The sequence below is a fragment of the Pygocentrus nattereri genome, chromosome 12 (assembly GCF_015220715.1).
Source record: "Pygocentrus nattereri isolate fPygNat1 chromosome 12, fPygNat1.pri, whole genome shotgun sequence".
Taxonomy (NCBI): domain Eukaryota; kingdom Metazoa; phylum Chordata; class Actinopteri; order Characiformes; family Serrasalmidae; genus Pygocentrus; species Pygocentrus nattereri.
The window spans coordinates 9982813-10000185 of NC_051222.1; the positions used below are offsets into that span (position 1 = coordinate 9982813).

Here is a 17373-nt window from a genome sequence, read left to right on the forward strand (position 1 = left end):
TCTGGACAAGGTTAAAAGAAGGTTCTGAAAAGGTGAGAATGCTGTAAATGTAAAAAATCAAGAGGCCTGTACTTAAATACACAAAGCAGTGGTTCTCTGCCTTCCAGGTGAAATAGTTAAGCTTCAGAACTAAAGAATGACTCAAAAGAAAGTGAGTGACATTTGAAACATATTTTTGACGACCGCTGACACACCTCCACCTCAACCAACTGTCCTAGGAGAGCTAAGTTTGTAGGCGAAAGTTCCTGAAAAGTACACAACCCACCCATATCCAACCAGGTCTTGGTTAGAAATAAAAAGTCCCACTTTATGTGGAAAAAAAAGGTTATTTAAAATGAAAGTCTCACTGCAGATGGATCTTGTCTTAAGCAGCTGTTTACTGTTTTCCTAATATTTAAAATTGTAGTCTTTTTTCATTTTTAAACTTAAAAGCTGTTGGGTACATTTTATTGCAAGTGCCTGTTAGGTAGTTACTTTAGTTAATGTAAGCTAACGTTCAAGGAGCCAAAAAGGCCAAACCAAGAAAATATCTAATCGTCTAATCATAAAAACATGTAATCATCTAACCATAAAAACATATTGTTTTAGTGGAGCGCACTGTGGTTTGTTTCCAGAAAATGTATCTTTTGTAGGTAATATCATGTTTTGCTTTAGGTGTTTACTTCCAATGATGTAGCCAAGCCAATTTAGAATCATTTTCAAATTGTGCGTGTGGTGTAGTATGCATCCATCCCCCTTCCTGCCAGCTGTTGCGGCCGTCAAACACTCAGCGAGGACAAAGTCTTGCGAGGGCGACAGGGCCTGGGTGAGTTTGGGACTCACACACTATCCGCCCTCCCTCGTGGATTTTGTCTCCTCGCAGTCCTGCGGTGCTTTGTCCTCACTTGGTGTTTTGGCCCGGCCTTCTTGCCGGCTCTCATGGTCATCATCGGGGCCCGGGGTATATTCGCATGAGATATGTGGATATCGCTGCTGTCCAAAAAAAAACAGCCATCTCCATTTTTTGCGATTTTTTGTTTTCTGCCTAATTTGAGCTCACCAGATGTCATTTATATTGTGTGAAAATTTTATGATGATTGGACCAATAGAAATGCTTCTAAATTGCTCAGAATGAAATATCTTTACATTAGCTTACATTAAAATTTAAGACCAGTTTTGCCCTCTGCTGTAAAGTTACCATTTTGGAGATTTTTTTTTTTGACGATATACAAAAAGTAACTCAATGAATCAAGTAGTTTTCCAGTAAACTACTTATTCAATCTTACATGAGTCATTTCCTTTATGAATGCTTTTACTGTTACTAAAGTAAATTATCATTACAGTAACAGCACCCCTAATTAAGTAGGGTTTTTTCAAACTCATCCTACCTGTTTGTAACCTACACAACAAGGTGCTGAAGCTGAAGGGAATTCTATACTGCCATTTCTGTGGCTTATATACAGACATTACTGCAGAAACAGGAACAGCAGGACAAGCTGCCTCAAGCAATACCAGTAAAATTCAAAGCATTTATAAAGTTAGAGGATGAGCTACAGCATTTGCTTTGCTGCAAATGCCAAACATTGTCCAAACCAATATCATTCAAAAGTATGTTGCTGGAGCTGTCTGAAATGTTTTCATTAAGTTGGACGGAATTTTTGCTACTGCCTATAAAGTTTTTCCAGACTAGTAACAACCACAAAAGACATATTTGTGCATCAACAGGTCAGTTTGTGCAGGAGGGCAGATCTCTTCAAGTCCTCAGGTTATCTTATCTGGAAACCCCTCAACATAGTACAAATGGCATCATTTTCTATACTCTACAGATGGGTAATGAGGACCCTACATTACAACCACCTGCTCAGGCTGGTGGACTCTATAAGACCTCTAAGGTGTCCTATGATGCGAGCTGGAGCTGCTGTGGTTCAGACTTGTCCCTGAACATCCCACGAATACTTGAGATCTGGGGAATTTGCTCGAACACTTTGAACTCTGCATCATGTTCCTCACACCATTAGCAAACAATGACCTGTATTCATGAAGCTTCTCAGAGCAGGAATGCAGATCTAGCATCTGTTCCTCTTCGTCCAGTCACAGTAAAAAGAAGAGGAATCTGATCCTGGACCAGCGCTTTCACTCAGAGAGGCTTTGAGTATTGGCCAGTGTGCAGCAGGGCATGGCCACCAGGGAATACCACTGCCACAAAGGGGTTCAGCTGCTATTGTTTATATAGGTGTTTTTATGATGTTTAGGTCAAAAAATGTGAGCAACAAGGTTGTTTGACTTACAAACTGAAAATGTGTCGACATGAAATTCATGAAATAACTCGTTTATGTAAAATGGACAAAAATTGATGCAAGTAGGTTTCACAGAATTTTGCCTAGAGCATCGTACTATCTGATTTGTCTTGGTGCCATCACCTGCCCAGGTAAACAGGGCACACCTACCCACTGTCCAAGTACAGGAAAACATAATTAATCAGACCAAACAACCTTCTTTTATCACTTTCAGTTCTGATGCTCTTTCAACACTGGAGAGGGTTTAGCTTAGGCACTCTGACTGTACTGCTCTTGAGCTTCAGTGAGACTTGAGTGGCCCAATGACCTGTTGTCATTTCATGGTTTGACCCTCTTCAGACCACTGTCAATAGATACTCACCCCTGCTGACTATTAGCCAGTCATCTGGCCGAATCGATTTGGGCCTTGTCAGAGTTACTTAGGTAACTCTTCAATTACGAGAACCAACTGTTTGCTTACCGGCTGTTACATCGCATCGCTACAATAGTCCTAATTTTCACTGGCACCTCTATGAGAATCAGCATATTACGTTAGTACCAAGCTAACTTAGGTGTACATTCACTGCTCTGGACTTGATTTAATACTGCTTATGGATGCTCTACATAAACATGGACATTTGAAGCTAGTACAACATAAATGCAACATATTCTTTTCTTTGTTTTGCAGTTTTTTGTGAAGCCTTACTCTCAATGGCACACATTTATCAAGCATCTCAGAGTAAAAACAGCAATCTCAAGTCAGATCTCAAGCTTAGAGCACGCAGTAAAAGGTATAAACTGATCCCAGATCAGTAGTCATGCTCTAAAAACTTTGATAAATATAGACCAATAGAAACAACATTCTTACAAATGTTATATTTGAAATGGTTTCAGACATTTTATGGGGGTTATGTTTGCTTTCATAATCAGGCTTTAATTTTAGGGTGTACCAATAAGGCAGCCAAGTGGCTTCACTTTGGTGGTTATACTGTGGCATCATCAGCCGTGTTGTTCTCCATATATATCTATGGCAATGACATTATAAGAAACCTTTAACACATTTCATCATTCAAACCAATCACAGTCATGACATTCTACATTTTGGGAAGCACCAAGTGATCAACTTTACTCAATATGTTGACTGAACTATTGGGAAGTCAGTACAGTTCAAAGCTTTCTGCTTGTCTATGTCCCAAAGAAACGATCATTTTATGGCCATAAAGGTGCCGCTGTGGCACAATTTTTGCTCTGAATTCGACCTTTAAGACAAATTCCCAACAAATCTGTGGCATTTCAATCAGCTATGCAGTGGTACAACTCAGATTTCACAGATGATTGAAGATACAGTTGATTGTTGTACACCATGGCTATAATACAGCTATATAGTAGCCTATACTGTTACCATCCTTTGCCATACATTCATTCATGATTCAGGATCAAACCAGTTTTTATATCTGAAACAAAGCTTTTTGTTTACTTACCAGAGAGCCTACACAGACAGTCCTCCAGTCATAGAAGACTCAAGGTAAACACAGCGTTCGATGCTTTTCCATACACACCCACTTCAAGTAACCCGCTCTTTAAAGGTGCAGGTACTCATAAATATGCTACATTTACTTTCAGTTCTTTGTAAACTTGGTGTAACCTGATGCTTAGTCTATTTTTTTTAGCCATTACTAAGTAAATAAGTATATAGACACTCCTTTATTGTGTTCGGCCAAACTGTACATTTACGGCATTTGGCAGACGCCCTTATCCAGAATGACTTTACAATTTGATCTTTTTTTTTTTACACAGGTAGGCCAAGGTGGTGTTAGGAGTCTTGCCCAAGGACTCTTATTGGTATAGTGTAGGGTGCTTGCCCTGGTGGGAGATTGAACCCCAGTCTACAGTGTGAAAGGCAAAGGTGTTAACCACTACACTACACCAACCAATTGTAGCGCTTCAGTTATTGTTTTTTTTTTTATTTTCTTTTCTCTAAACGACTTACTTAGTCAGTATTATGAAGAAAGACAATGAATAAGTCTGTTCCCAGAATTTAACCCCTTAATATCCCAGGCTTAGTACATATTAAGGCTTGTTATTCAGTAACTACAGGGATTTCAATGCAAACTGGCTGAGCTATTCTTAGGTTATAGTGTGTAATAAAACTTTGAGCCTGATGGGGGGCCCTGGCCATATAAAAGGTTAAAGATATATTTTCTACTCTACTCTTTGTCTTTGTGAACCTGTTATTTTCCTTCGAAAGTGATTAAAGTGGACATTCCACCGATTTCTCCCGTTTGAGGCCGAATTTAACTAAGTCATTTTGGTGTAGTCGTAGGGAAGCTTACCAGCTCAGATTTCCCTACTGTGGTGGTGACAGAAACCAGGCCTAATGCAAATATAGCCATTTGATTTACCATCCAAAATGGCTTATCAACCCACGTGCCTTTTATTTGCAACGCTGATAATGCCAAACTATTTTGGAACATCCCCAATGTACTTCTCCAGCATGATTGGCCTTTAACAATATGATGTAGACCAAAAGCTTATCTCCAAACTATCCTAAAACCATACCTCAGGCACCAGGTAACATATTAGCAAACTAATGACTTTCTATGAGGGAGCTTTTAGAAGAGTTCAATGCTTCAGGTGTCTGGTACCCATGATCACCATGGGTTCTCTAACTATTGGGAAATTTCACCAGAATGGACTTACACCTATCTCCATCTTGCTCATTTGATTATGCAGAAGAATTAGTCAAATTCCCTTCAAAAGCAAGTATTGTGCTGTTGATTCCATGCTAATAATACTAAGAACACGTGTAGAGACATGTTTCATTTTCAGCACTTGTTGATCTGCCATGATAAATTACAGGTATAATGTAGATGCCGTTCCCTCATTTCTTGCCACATAGACGTGTAATTTGCAAGGCTGTAATAGTTAGAATAGTACAGAATAGTTAAACTGAAAGTGAAAAAGGTGAAGAGCACACCAGCAAACCAAAGCCAATCAATGTGGCTCAGCCATATCCTCTATTTTTTAGCTTTGCTTTGCATTTCGTTTGAAAGACACTTTGGGGTCAAGAGTCTTCTCAGCTGGTTTTGTTAACTGCATCGGCTCTGGTGGAGTGAAAGAAAGGCAGCTTTCCTAGAAAAACCATGAGGGTGGTCAGTGGTTCCAAGCATAATCCAAAGCTGCTGTGAGACTGTTTTTCTTGTTGCTTTGTGGACTGCAAACACAGCATGTTTGCTGTTTAACATTTTAAACTCTTGAACTTCCTAACTTTTTTCTAGCCAGAGTTCATTGAGCACAATAAATATTTAATAGAGTCCAACCAATATATCAGCTGGTCCATATTGACAATCCAGTTTTAGTGGCATCTGCACAAATATTGCATGATAACTAGCTTTCAGTTGCATCTCAGCAATAAACATAAGCCAGTGAGGAACCTATTAAGAAGTCCTCACTATTTAGTCAGTATATGTCAGTAATACAGAACGAACCAATCAAACACCATCATGGGTACAACAAAACCATATACATGAACATTTTCCAAGTTTCTTCATGCCTCAGGATAAAATACGCAGTGCCTTTAAGAATATATGTAAACGACCTCCATTCTGATTGGCTGTACTGAATTGTATATCATTAATATATGATGAAACAGTCTGTGTGAATGGGCAGGATTAAACTGCTGTAAGCAGAACAGGTGCAAATACATTAATGTTTGGGTTTTATGACATCACAAAAGTAATGAATTCAAAATGGACTGTATTTGCAACTTCCACATATAGACTGAATGGACTGGGCAGCAACTGGTGCTTTTGGAAACTTGTTTACATAGTGTATCGAAAAAAGTGGTTCACTGATAATATTTGGGTTTCCATGATATAAAGAGGTAAAGAGCACGTTTGACCCCTAAAGTCAAATGACTAGTATGACAGCTAACCACGCCCGAGCACAGAACTCAAGCATGACGTCAATGATGCGATTGTCCCACTTTTCAATTTATTTGAAAAAGTACATTTTCACATTACTGAAGAATGTGAATTGTAGTTGGTGAGTAAAGCTAAAAATCCTCTTATGTAGCCAGATTAACTGAAAAAAAATTACATATATACGGTTGTTGGATAGTGTAGTGGGTAACACCTCTGCCTTCTACGCTGTAGACTGGGGTTCAATCCCCACCTGGGTAAGCACCCTATACTACACCAATAAGAGTCCTTGGGCAAGACTCCTAACACCGCCGTCGCCTACCTGTGTAAAAAAAAAAATCAAATTGTAAGTCGCTCTGGATAAGAGCGTCTGCCAAATGCCATAAATGTAAATATATAAAGACACGAGGCCTGTGTACCTGTGTATTAGCACATCTAAAACAACTAAACATTGTATGTCCAAAATGGTAACTTTACAGTACAAGATACACACAATATAAAGGCCAACAGGCATTCTCAGGCAATTATGTCAAAAACTAAAAAATGACAAAAATTGAGATACAAGGTTTTGTCCCGACAGCAATGATATGCTGTGTATATATATATATATATATATATATATATATATAATGTTTAATTATTTTATTTATTATATATTATTATTATTTTATTATTATACATATATATATATATATATATATATATATATATATATATATATATATATATATATATATATATATAAAAAATGAGGTCAGGTCAATATTATGGGATGTTATCACATGTTACCGGTTATCAGTTTGGCCCAGCAGTGTTATAGGAAATAGGGAAATAGTTGATGTTCTGTTAAATATTACTGGTACATCAGTTTTTGGAATTGGGCTGTTTTCTTTTCCATGAACCATTTCATTACATCTTTATGGAGTGTAAGGAACAGACTTAAAGAAAAAAGAGGAACTCCCTATATATGGCACTTCTACATTCTTTGGTAATACTGGAACGAAGTTCAACAAAGCTTCACTTTCAGAATGATCTCAGCAGCGCCAGTGACGATCATCTTGAAACATAGGAGAAACGGCAAGAATGAAAAGAAAACATTAGTGAAACATCCTCTGACCGCACGGCAGCACATGCTAGTGTTTACTTCACTTGTGTCATTTTGAGTGCTTTTTGTGCAACTGCACATAAAGAAAACCAATTCCCATGTGAGTGTCCTGAAAGTACGAGGGTGGAGCACGATCACTTCCGCAGCAGAGCCCACCTGGGCCACCTGTGAAGTTCTTTACATGCATGAAAGAGCTTGATGTAATTCAGTCAGTTCAAAGTTCAGCATCTTCATCAAAAGTCTTCCCATTGTGGTAGGCCGTTATATTACCTCAGTGCAAAAGCCTGGCGGCCTTCGAGCTTCAGTCGTGACAGTGCAAAAGCTCTGAAGTCCTCAGGGGCCTGTAATAAGAGCACGGCTGGACCTACTTCTGTGATTTAAAAGGGTGCAGATCCATTTAGGGCCTGGAAAAACAAATAAAAGGACCATAAATTGAACCCTGTAATGGATAGTGAGCCAGTGAATGATGAGGCTAAAACTGGGCTGATGTGATCCCTGGAAGCAATATTGCAACACTGTACAAATCCGAATAAACTACAGGCCACTGCAATAATTCGAACAACATGATATTAATGTGAGTATAAACTTCTCCAAGCCTTTGAGAGTAGACATGTATGTATTTAGTTAGTTGGTTAGTTAGTTAGTTAGTTAGTTAGTTAGTTAGTTAGTTAGTTAGTTAGTTAGTGGAAGAAACTATTCCTGACAACAGCACTGATTTGTTCGTCAGACCTGAGATAAAGAGCAAAGATCACCCCAATCTTCTTAACATGTGGTTTCACATGTTCTAACAGCACACCAAGCTTATGCAGACTCTTTCTGGATGCCCCCTAGTGGCCACTCTGCTGCGAAACTTGGATATTTTTATGGAAAGTAAAGGAATGAAATACCTTTCCACCTAAACATGGACACTGCTGGCTCGTGTTGTAGGGCTGCAACAACTGAATATGTGGGTCATTCTCCATTTGGAGTAGGAATTCAGGCGGATACAGTTTTTAAAAAATCTATTTCTTTCTTCCCAAAATGAAATGATTTTAATCAGTCCATTGTCTCCTATTATCATATATGCAAAAAGGAGAGCTTAAATCCAGACATATTGTACAGTCACTGGTGTTATATGAACGTGGTGTAACACCAGTGACTATGACTCCAGTGACATCCTGGATAAAACAGAGGATTTTGTAAATCTGCTGACTCATTGTTGGTCAGGTGACCTTGTGCAAATATTTAAAATCAGTAATAAAAATGATGTACAGCCTTATTTTGGCAAAACTTTAAATGACCCAAACATTAAAGCGCAAAACACCAGTGACACATAGAAGTTATGAGCTGCCTGTTTAATAAATTGCCATTAATAAATTCATGAAATATAGTGAGCAGGTGTGACTCGCCTTCCTCTCTGATGAGCCTCGATTCGAAGAAGCAGTTTAAATAGAGCTGAAAATACTGTGATGCATGTAAAATAAGAGTCCTGATAACACCAGTGACCCAAAATAAAATCCTTCTTTTTTCAAATGTAGTACAACGTCAAAGATATAAAAAGTAAAGATGAATCTGCTTCATACAAATTCTTACATTAAACCTCTGAAACGTTTTGTTTTATATTAAAAATGGTTTGAAAATTGGTTTTGTGATGAGATGAAACAGGATAAAAAAAAGAAAAATCAGAGAAATTTATAAGGAAAAGCGTTATTTAATCTTTTTTTTTTATTTGCTTAATCCATCTTAATAAAACATCATTGAAATTCTACAATGTCTCTGTTTAATAATGATGTCCTTATAAAGTTACATTAAATTGTTGATCCTTCCCAATCTGGCAACCCTAATCTGGCTCTGAACAACAGTGAGCGGTGGTGGAGTTCAGTTGGTAGCTGGCTAGCCGCTACGTTCTTGTTTATCCTCAGTTATAAACACCACTGAGCTGGCTAGCTAGTGGTCTGTAGCAGTAGCAAGCTCATCTGGATTTCAACTGGAATTGCAGCTGCTTGAAACTGCGAGTTTTGCAAGTTGTGCCGAATCAGAAAGTCCAGTGAGCCAGTGAGTCAGTAGCATAGAGCTAGCAGCTACTGCTGCTAAGCTACTTTGCTTTCCCACAGAGCCTGTTTCAATAAAAGTGGCAAATGTGTCAGTTATTCGATGGCTTTTACATTCAACATCAAATTTATCAAATATTACTGAAAATTTGTTGCAGCCCTGTCTCTGTGTGAAATGTCACACTATACTGAGATGCTAGCAAGCAAAAAAAGTCATAATAATAATAATAAAATTATAATAAAAACCCTGTTTTGAAAATAATTCATGCCTCTCCACAATGGTGGCCATGCCGAGATAAAACAGCACAACTCCAACTTTATTCACATGGTGTGATCTAAAAAACGACCAACTGCTATCATAAACAATTAGCATTTAAACACGTTTAGCATTTTAACACTGGCCTGCTTGCTCAGCTACAAAGACAAAAATTCCAGATTGCTTCTGGTATCACTGGGTTCCAAGAATTCCACGCTGGTCTAGCGCTGGTTCAGCTAGTCACCCAGCATGCGCATGCTGGTTGACCAGAATACCAGCATCCAAAACACAACATATCCTGGGTTAGCTGGTGATCAGCCATGCTGGTCTATGCTAGTTTTTCTAGCAGGGCTTGTAAATCCCTAACATTTCCATGGATTCATCTTCCATCAACATTACAAAAGGAAAAAAATGTGTATTTCTACTGAGCTCAGCGTCTTTTAATCACTTGATGCGACGCTAGCTAGCTGTTCAATCTGAAGCCGTACAGCCAGGGAAAAATTGCTGCCCCCTAAGACGCACACTATTTATATTATTTTGTAAGAAATGATAGAAAAAGAACGAGTACTTATGCACATATTGATCAAACATCTACAATTTTTTTTATATCTACTAGGGGCCCCTATTGTTGCTTGGAGGGCGTCAAATGACTGCTTATAGACATGTGTATGTGAAGGACAGAGAAAACTGTGGACTTTGTTCTGACCTTCAAGACAAGCACTTCAAATGTTGCACTGGCATCTACTGGTCAATTGTTTGCATTGCATGTGCAACACAGCATTGCCAGGAGCAATGCAGCTGAAATCTTGCCTGGTTTATGGTCACACTTGTGCAATTACGTGATTCCCCAGGATAAAAAAAATCAACAACCCTGAATGGAGAGCCTGTGACACAAGCTCCTGCAAAATCTGTGCTGTTGCCATGGACACCGAACGAGGCTGATAAGCATGAAAGCAAACGTCTGTCTCTCTGCAGACAATGAATGAAGGAGAGAATAGTGGCCTCTGTATGAGTGCAACAATACCACTGCTGTACACACCACGCAGAGAAGGTTCTTATTAATAATTTGCACATATTTATTTATTTACTTCTGTCATCAATTAGCACTGGTTAATCTAAATACTTCCATCATCAGTTATCACTGGTTAAATCTAACATTCCTGTCATCGGTAATCGTTGGTTTGTCTAAACACTTCTGTCATCGGTTCATCTAAACACTTCTGTCATAAGCTAATCTAAACACTTCTGTCATCAATTAGCACTGGATAATCTAAATACTTCCATCATCAGTTATCACTGGTTAAATCTAACATTCCTGTCATCGTTAATCGTTGGTTTGTCTAAACACTTCTGTCATCGGTTCATCTAAACACTTCTGTCATCGGTTCATCTAAACACTTCTGTCATCAATTAGCACTGGATAATCTAAATACTTCCATCATCAGTTATCACTGGTTAAATCTAACATTCCTGTCATCGGTAATCGTTGGTGTGTCTAAACACTTCTGTCATCGGTTCATCTAAACACTTCTGTCATAAGCTAATCTAAACACTTCGGTCATCGGTTAGCATTGGTTAATCTAAACACTTCTGTCATTGGTTAGCATTGGCTAATCTAAACACTTCTGTCATCGTTTAGCATTGGCTAATCTAAACACTTCTGTCATCAGTTAGCATTGGCTAATCTAAACACTTCTGTCATCAGTTAGCATTGGCTAATCTAAACATTTCTGTCATCGGTTCATCTAAACACTTCTGTCATCAGTTAGCATTGGCTAATCTAAACACTTCTGTCATCGGTTCATCTAAACACTTCTGTCATCAGTTAATCTAAACACTTCTGTCATCAGTTAATCTAAACACTTCTGTCATCGGTTAACATTGGTTAATCTAAACACTTCTGTCATCGGTTAGCATTGGTTAATATAAACACTTCTGTCATCAGTTAATCTAAACACTTCTGTCATCGGTTAACATTGGTTAATCTAAATACTTCCATAATCAGTTTTCATTGGGTAAATCTAACATTCCTGTCATCGGTTATCATTGGTTTGTCTAAACACTTCTGTCATTGGTTAGCACTGGTTAATCTAAACACTTCTGCCATTGGTTAGCACTGGTTAATCTAAACACTTCTGTCATCGGTTAGCATTGGTTAATCTAAACACTTCTGTCATCGGTTAGCACTGGTTAATCTAAACACTTCTGTCATGGGTTGCATTGGCTAATCTAAACACTTCTGTCATCGTTTAGCACTGGTTAATCTAAACACTTCTGTCATCGGTTAGCATTGGTTAATCTAAACACTTCTGTCATCAGTTAGCATTGGTTAATCTAAACACTGCTGTCATCGGTTAGCACTGGTTAATCTAAACACTTCTGTCATTGGTTAGCATTGGTTAATCTAAACACTTCTGTCATCGGTTAGCACTGGTTAATCTAAACACTTCTGTCATCGGTTAGCATTGGTTAATCTAAACACTTCTGTCATCAGTTAATCTAAACACTTCTGTCATTTGTTATCATTGTTTAATCCAAACACTTCTGTCATTGGTTAGCATTGGTTAATCTAAACACTTCTGTCATCGGTTAGCATTGGTTAATCTAAACACTTCTGTCATTGGTTAGCACTGGTTAATCTAAACACTTCTGTCATCGGTTAGCATTGGTTAATCTAAACACTTCTGTCATCAGTTAATCTAAACACTTCTGTCATTTGTTATCATTGTTTAATCCAAACACTTCTGTCATTGGTTATCATTGTTTAATCCAAACACTTCTGTCATTGGTTAATCTAAACACTTCTGTCATTGGTTATCATTGTTTAATCCAAACACTTCTGTCAGTGGTTAATCCAAACACTTCTGTCATTGGTTAATCTAAACACTTCTGTCACTGGTTAGCATTGGTTAATCTAAACACTTCTGTCGTCAGTTAGCATTGGTTAATCTAAACACTTCTGTCATCGGTTAGCATTGGTTAATCTAAACACTTCTGTTGTTGGTTAGCATTGGCTAATCTAAACACTTCTGTCATCGGTTAATCTAAACACTTCTGTCACTGGTTAGCACTGGTTAATCTAAACACTTCTGTCATCAGTTAGCATTGGTTAATCTAAATACTTCTGTCATCGGTTAGCATTGGTTAATCTAAACATTTCTGTCATCGGTTAGCATTAGTTAACCTAAATACTTCTGTCTTTGGTTAATCTAAACACTTCTGTTGTTGGTTAGCATTGATTAATCTAAACACTTCTGTCATCAGTTAGCATTGGTTAATCTAAACACTTCTGTCATCAGTTAGCATTGGTTAATCTAAACACTTCTGTCATCGGTTAATCTAAACACTTCTGTCACTGGTTAGCATTGGTTAATCTAAACACTTCTGTCGTCAGTTAATCTAAACACTTCTGCTGTCGGTTAGCACTGGTTAATCTAAACACTTCTGTCATCGGTTAATCTAAACACTTCTGTCATTGATTAGCATTGGTTAATCTAAACACTTCTGTCGTCAGTTAATCTAAACACTTCTGCTGTCGGTTAGCACTGGTTAATCTAAACACTTCTGTCATCAGTTAATCTAAACACTTCTGCTGTCGGTTAGCACTGGTTAATCTAAACACTTCTGTCATCGGTTAATCTAAACACTTCTGTCATTGATTAGCATTGGTTAATCTAAACACTTCTGTTATCAGTTAATCTAAACACTTCTGTCATCAGTTAATCTAAACACTTCTGTCACTGGTTAGCATTGGTTAATCTAAACACTTCTGTCATTGATTAGCATTGGTTAATCTAAACATTTCTGTCATCAGTTAATCTAAACACTTCTGTCATCAGTTAGCATTGGTTAATCTAAACACTTCTGTCATCGGTTAGCATTGGTTAATCTAAACACTTCTGTTATCGGTTAGCATTGGTTAATCTAAACACTTCTGTCATCAGTTAATCTAAACACTTCTGCTGTCGGTTAGCACTGGTTAATCTAAACACTTCTGTCATCGGTTAATCTAAACACTTCTGTCATCGGTTAACATTGGTTAATCTAAATACTTCCATAATCAGTTTTCATTGGGTAAATCTAACATTCCTGTCATCGGTTATCATTGGTTTGTCTAAACACTTCTGTCATTGGTTAGCACTGGTTAATCTAAACACTTCTGCCATTGGTTAGCAATGTGGAAAAAGTGAAGAGCTGTGAATACTTTCTGGATGCACTGTATAAACACTTTTGTCATCAGTTAGCAAGATCCGGTCAGACAGCGTCACCCAGCACACTGCCTGTTCACCATCCTGGAGGAGGCAGGCAGGAGATTCCGCAGAATTCAGGCTAGAACAACCTGGTTAATGAACAGTTTCTACCCACAGGCCGTCAGGCTTCTGAACAAGCTGTGAAGCCGTGGGTCCCTCCGCTATTACCCTGTCACTTTGTCAGTGTTATTATTATATCATATCACTGATTTGGACAATAACACTTCAACACTAAGTCACTTTAAAGAACAATAACACTAAATCACTTTAAAGAACAATAACACTAGGTCACTTTAAAGTGTATATATATATATATATATATATATATATATATATATATATATATATATATATATACACTTTATGTCTCTAAATTTTGTGCACATCTAATATATTTCAGTTTTAGTATTTTCTTTTGTATTTTTACTTTGATTACTTTCTGTAGAGTGATTAGATGAGCCTCACTACAAGCATTTCAATGCATGAATATCCCAACAGGTTGTGCAAATGATGAATGAACTTGAAATTCGTAAATGTAAACACTCCTGTTATGGGTTATGATTGGTTAATCTATCACTTCTGTCACTGATTATGATTGGTAACTCTAAACAATCCTGTTATTGATCATCACTGGTACAACCCCAATTCCAATGAAGTTGGGATGTTGTGTAAAACATTAAAAACAGAATACAATGATTTGCAAATCCTTTTGAACCTATATTCAATTGAATACACTACAAAGACAAGATATTTCATGTTCAAACGGATAAACTTTATTGTTCTTTGCAAGTATTCACTCATTTTGAATTTGATGCCTGCAACAAGTTCCAAAGAAGTTGGGACAGGGGCATGTTTACCACTGTGTTAATCACCTTTCCTTTTAACAACACTCAATAAGCGTTTGGGAACTGAGGACACTAATTGTTGAAGCTTTGTAGGTGGAATTCTTTCTCATTCGGGCTTGATGTACAACTTCAGTTGCTCAACAGTCCGGAGTCTCCGTTGTCGTGTTTTGCGCTTCATAATGCGCCACACATTTTCAATGGGAGACGGTCTGGACTGCAGGCAGGCCTGTCTAGTACCCGCACTCTTTTACTATGAAGCCACGCTGTTGTAACACGTGCAGAATGTGTTTTGCCATTGTCTTGCTGAAATAAGCAGGACGTCCCTGAAAAAGACGTTGTTTGGATGGCAGCAGATGTTGCTCCAAAACCTGTATGTACCTTTCAGCATTAATGGGGCCTTCACAGACGTGCAAGTTACCACTGCCATGGGCACTAACACACCCCCCATACCATCAGAGATGCTGGCTTTTGAACTTTGCTCTGATAACAATCTGGACAGTCCTTTTCCTCTTTGGCCCGGAGGACACGACGTCCATGATTTCCAAAAACAATTTGAAATGTGGACTCGTCGGTCCACAGGACACTTTTCCACTCAGTCCATCTCAGATGAGCTCAGGCCCAGAGAAGCCGGCGGCATTTCTGGGTGTTGTTGATATATGGATTTCGCTTTGCATGGCAGAGTTTTAACTTTCACTTTTAGAAGGAGCGACAAACTGTGTTCACTCCAGAATTCTGAAGGACATCTGTTCTTTATTAGTCTTTATTGTAACCATTTGTTCCATTTCCCAAAAAAAAGCTCTTCTAGGGTCTTGTGTACAGTTAAACTGAGGGGTTGACACTGCCTACTGCCCAGTACAACCTTTCACATTTCGGTCACTAAAATACAGAGGCTATGGCCCGAGGGTCTATCTGTTTTGAAGATTTTGTTGTTTGCTTTTTTGGTGTTTAACAAACCACTGCTGTCCACCATTACTAGTAAAACCATTATATACATACATACATTACCATTACAGATGTTTTTTTTGAAGATGCATGAAACTTTTCCTGTGCTTAGCCACTTGATTCACCACAATGGCTACAAAACACCACTAAGGTAGCCTGGTTAGTTGTGGTTGCATTAACCTTTAGTTGGTAGTGCTAAGTAAAAGTCAGCCATAGGAGGGTTTTATTTTACACCGTATCAGAGAAATCGTTAACAATGTAGACTTAAAAATTTTGTCTGAAAGCATCTGCTTTGTACTTGTGGACCATGGCAAACATTTTGGAAGCAACATTAGATCAAACTCTATAGATAATGAGCTATTAAAGACCATTAAGGGTGAAAAGGCCCAGTGTGGACCACTGCTCAAGAGTGACTGCACCTTCTTGTTGTATGACATTTCTGCGTCCTTGCAGTGTGTAGCTGTTAAAATGTTTCCTCCATCCAGTCTGAACCAGATTCACTGGTGCTTCAATCCCAAAGAGTTGTCTCTAAAACATAAGGACAAAACGAATGGACCAGCATAGAAATTAAGTTTACACAGTAGTCTAACTCCAGTTGTCCTTGTATAGGCCAATAAGCCGTCAGAAAGAACTACAAATTACTAACCATGCAGTTCATAAACCAGACTGAACCTGATTACATGAATAAAAGTTCTGTGTGGATTACAAGTACATGTGAAGTACATAAGGAATGTTTTGGTATAGGAATTTTGAGCCAATGCCGATATGCTGTTTTTTCATGTACATCTCGGATGCTGACACAATGTAGGAAATTCAGACTTTGGGATTACCAGTGGGATATTTTTGCACAGTAGCCCTGCATCACCTCAACATTCTGCAAATCAGAGCTCAAAAACATGTCATCAAATACTGATCGAAAGAAACATCGTTCAAATCCAAACAGTTGCCCAATGCTGATGTTTTAAATCATCTTTTGATACCAATGTGATTCCAATATCATTGTGCATCTAGTATTTAGCATAACCTCTTAAACTCCTTGGAACCACTGGTGGTTCCAAAATGCACTTTGTCTTATTCTTCATAACTTTCATATTCCATAAGCTACATTCAGAAGCTGGGCGTCGTATGAGGCTTTAATTGTCTTCTTTCCAGTCAAATAGATGGTGATGTAATTTTAAACCCTTATAATAAAAGAAGCTGAACTCTCAATTTATTTTTCTACTGAAAGTCGACCCATTTTTCCACAAATCTGGAATATGGAATATAAACTATAAACAGATGGCGTCTCTTCAGTGATCTGCTCTGTAAAAAATGTTTTATATATATATATATATATATATATATATATATATATATAAATTTAAGTGCTTCTCCTTTTGCTCTCACAAAAAATATACTTAAAACTTGCAAATGTTAACAAAAACAGAAAGCACTGATTAGTAAATTCCATCTGACATGTATTACATTGGAAATAGGGCAATAACACATTATTCCAGTTATAAAGGGAAATATTTTGCCATTCTTCACTATATGGGTCTTCAGCTGTGTGACCACACTGGGCCTTAATTCTCATGTTAAATATGTATATAGTTTAAAAAGGCTTACATTTTCAAAGAAAGACAGTCTAGTCTAACATCTGTAACCTCTAATTACACAGCCATGCTGTTATAACACATGCAAAATATTTCTTGGTGTTGAAATAGAAAAAGATGTCATCTAGAAGGCAGCATGTCACTCCAAAATGTGTTCAGAGTTAATTGTGCTTTCAAA

The 17373-nt window shown here is 37.8% G+C and overlaps 1 pseudogene; it reads left to right on the forward strand.

Annotated features, from left to right (window-relative positions):
* Window positions 1-721: 721 nt before the first annotated feature.
* LOC119264800 overlaps window positions 722-17373 on the forward strand; it is a 32527-nt pseudogene continuing 15875 nt past the window's right edge.